This window comes from Equus quagga, unplaced genomic scaffold (assembly GCF_021613505.1).
Source record: "Equus quagga isolate Etosha38 unplaced genomic scaffold, UCLA_HA_Equagga_1.0 HiC_scaffold_12532_RagTag, whole genome shotgun sequence".
Classification (NCBI taxonomy): Eukaryota; Metazoa; Chordata; class Mammalia; order Perissodactyla; family Equidae; genus Equus; species Equus quagga.
In genome coordinates, this window is record NW_025792395.1 from 1,652 (window position 1) to 4,400 (window position 2,749).

The window sequence follows — 2,749 nt, forward strand, 5'->3', positions numbered from 1 at the left end:
GTTCCCAAATAATCTTATAGGATTCCTGACAAGGGCATTGTTGTGTGTGTAGAGAGGGAGAGGCAGCAGAAGAATAACCCCTTGTCTCTAACTGGGATTGTGAGCTAGCTGTTTATGAATCACCCTTGGGACTTCAGAAACAACCCAGGTATAGTTTGTGTAAAAATTAATTCTACTTGTCATTGGAGTATTACAAAGTAAATCCAACCTCAGGGCTAGGTGGGTAAGGTGACACCCAGCTCATGAGGGGTGGCTCACTCGATTACAGATGGCTAAAAAGCTGTTTCTCAGGGGAAAATACTTAGTTGTCGAAGACAGTATAACTTTCCTCTCAAACCTTAAGAGTTATTATTCTGAAGATGGTCCCAGGGATTCATGACATTTTTAACTAGTAGGGAAAGCAGGATATAAAAATTTGTCCCTCACTCTGGCATCCCTCAGACCATTAGACCCCAGGAAAGTTCACTGGGATGCCAGGCCTCTGCATATACACGCGATTAATATCTGGCTGAGACAAATGATTCTTACCAAGCTATCCACTGTAGTATTCTTTTTATAATATCTTCAGCTCTTTGAAATAATTACCTTGAATGTCATGTGGGACAGTAAAATAATCCAGGTCCTTTTCATTTATTAACCCAAGCAGCAAATAGTTATTGAGCAGTTAGTTCATGTCAGGCTCTTTTCTTGACTCTGGTGAAACAATAGTACACAAAGTAAAGTCCTTGCCCTCAGGGAGATTACATACTTGTAAAATAGACAATAAGTATAATGTAAAGTAATTTTGTGTAACATCTTGTAAAGTAGTGCTACAAAGTGAAAGAAGGGCACACAGAATGGAGAGTGCTGCTTTGGATAGGGTAGTCAGGAACATGCTTAGAAATGCTTACATCTAAAAAGAGATAAAAAGGAAATGAGAGAGTGTCAAGCACTTTCAAGGCTTGATATTGGACTTCTCAGTTGGCAGAACTGAGAGAAAAAAAATGTTTGTTGTTTAAGCCACCCTGTGTGTGGTATTTTTGGAATAGCAACCCAAATGGAGTAAGATAGTACTCTATGGTGCTTTGATGCCTGTGACCAAGTTAGAATACTGGAATTGTGTGCTGACCACTTCGTTTATGTAGTAGTCATCGGGAACCTGAACCCTTGAAAACTCTTAAAGGTTTACTCAGATCACTTTAAGGAGATTATCCCATTCTATTGCCATACTCAGGGCAACTCCAATTGCTGTCTTTGAGTGATAACATCTCTCCCCAGCACTCTCCTCAGAGCCTTAGCTACATCCTTATTCCGGAGAGTATAAATCAAAGGATTCATTGTGGGAGTAATGATGCTATAGAACACAGAACCAACTTTGTCTTGCAATGGAGTGCACTGGGACCTGGGCCTCATATATGAGAACATGCAGGCACCAAACCAGAGGGAAACCACAGTGAGGTGAGAGCTACAAGTGGCAAAGGCATTTCTCTTACTCCCAGCTGAACGAATCTGAATGACACTGTGGAGGCATAGGATGTAGAAACCAGCAAGATGGGGAGGAGGAGAAGGATGATGCTGCTGATGTGCACTGTGGTCTCAAAAACAGCAACGTCTCCACATACCAGCTTCACAACAGCTGGAAATTCACAGTAGAACTGGTGGATTTTTCAAGGCGCACAGAAAGGCAATTGCATCAACATCACCGTATAAATTAGGGAATTTATGGATGCCCCCAACCATGACATGACAGCCATCATGAGTCCCACCTTTCTCTTCATGAGAGCAGAGTAATGCAGTGGATGACAGATGGCAACGTAGCGGTCATAGGACATCAGAGCTAGCATAAGACATTCAGCACCACCCACAGACAAATAGAGGAAGTGCTGGGTGGCACAGCCCACAAAGGAGATGGACTTCTTGCCAGATAGGTAGTTGGTAGCCATGTTGGGGATGGTTGTGGAGACAAGCATCAGATCCACGAGGGAGGGATGGCTGAGCAGGAAGTACATGGGTGTATGAAGCCGGGTATCGGCACAGATGAGGAGAATGGTGAGGGCGTTGCCACTCACTGCAATAAGGAAGAGCACCATGGTCAAGGAGAAAAGAAAAAGATGGGTGAGGGAATCATCAAAGAGCCCTTCAAAGATGAAGTCTCCCAGAGAGGTCTGATTCCTCTGCCGCATCTCCCCTTTCTCAGTCCCTGGAGAAACAGGAAGTGGAGATGAAGTGTGGTATCAAAAATACTGTGTTTCAGCATAACTGACGATAAGACATTTCATCCATGAAATAATTTTTGGAGAAATTTTTTCTACTTTCAATTATTCATCAGCTCGAATTATTGAAGTATCCTTTTAAAAGAAGAATTTCATGGGGCTGGCTCCGTGGCCGAGTGGTTAAGTTCGCGCGCTCCACTGCGGCGGCCCAGGGTTCAGATCCTGGGCGCGGACATGGAACCACTCATCAGGCCACGTTGAGGGGGCATCCCACATCCCACAACTAGAAGGACATGCAACTAAGATATACAAACATGTACCGGGGGTTTGGGGGGGTTGGGAAATAAAGCAGAAAAAAAAGAAAAGAAAAGATTGGCAACAGTTGTTAGCCCAGGTGCCAATCTTAAAAAAAAAAAAAAAAAGAATTTCAAATCTCTTTTCCCAAATATGATCACTCTGAAATTCCAGAATATCTGGGATCTATTAAGTGCCAAATTTCAAAACAAGAGTATCTCCTCATTAAGCAGGAAATACATATGCACACATGTATATACTTT

General features: G+C 42.9%; 1 pseudogene; it reads right to left on the reverse strand.

The window, feature by feature from the left end:
- Positions 1-1,209: 1,209 nt before the first annotated feature.
- LOC124231934 (olfactory receptor 2AE1-like) lies at positions 1,210-2,162 on the reverse strand (annotated as a pseudogene).
- Positions 2,163-2,749: the final 587 nt, after the last annotated feature.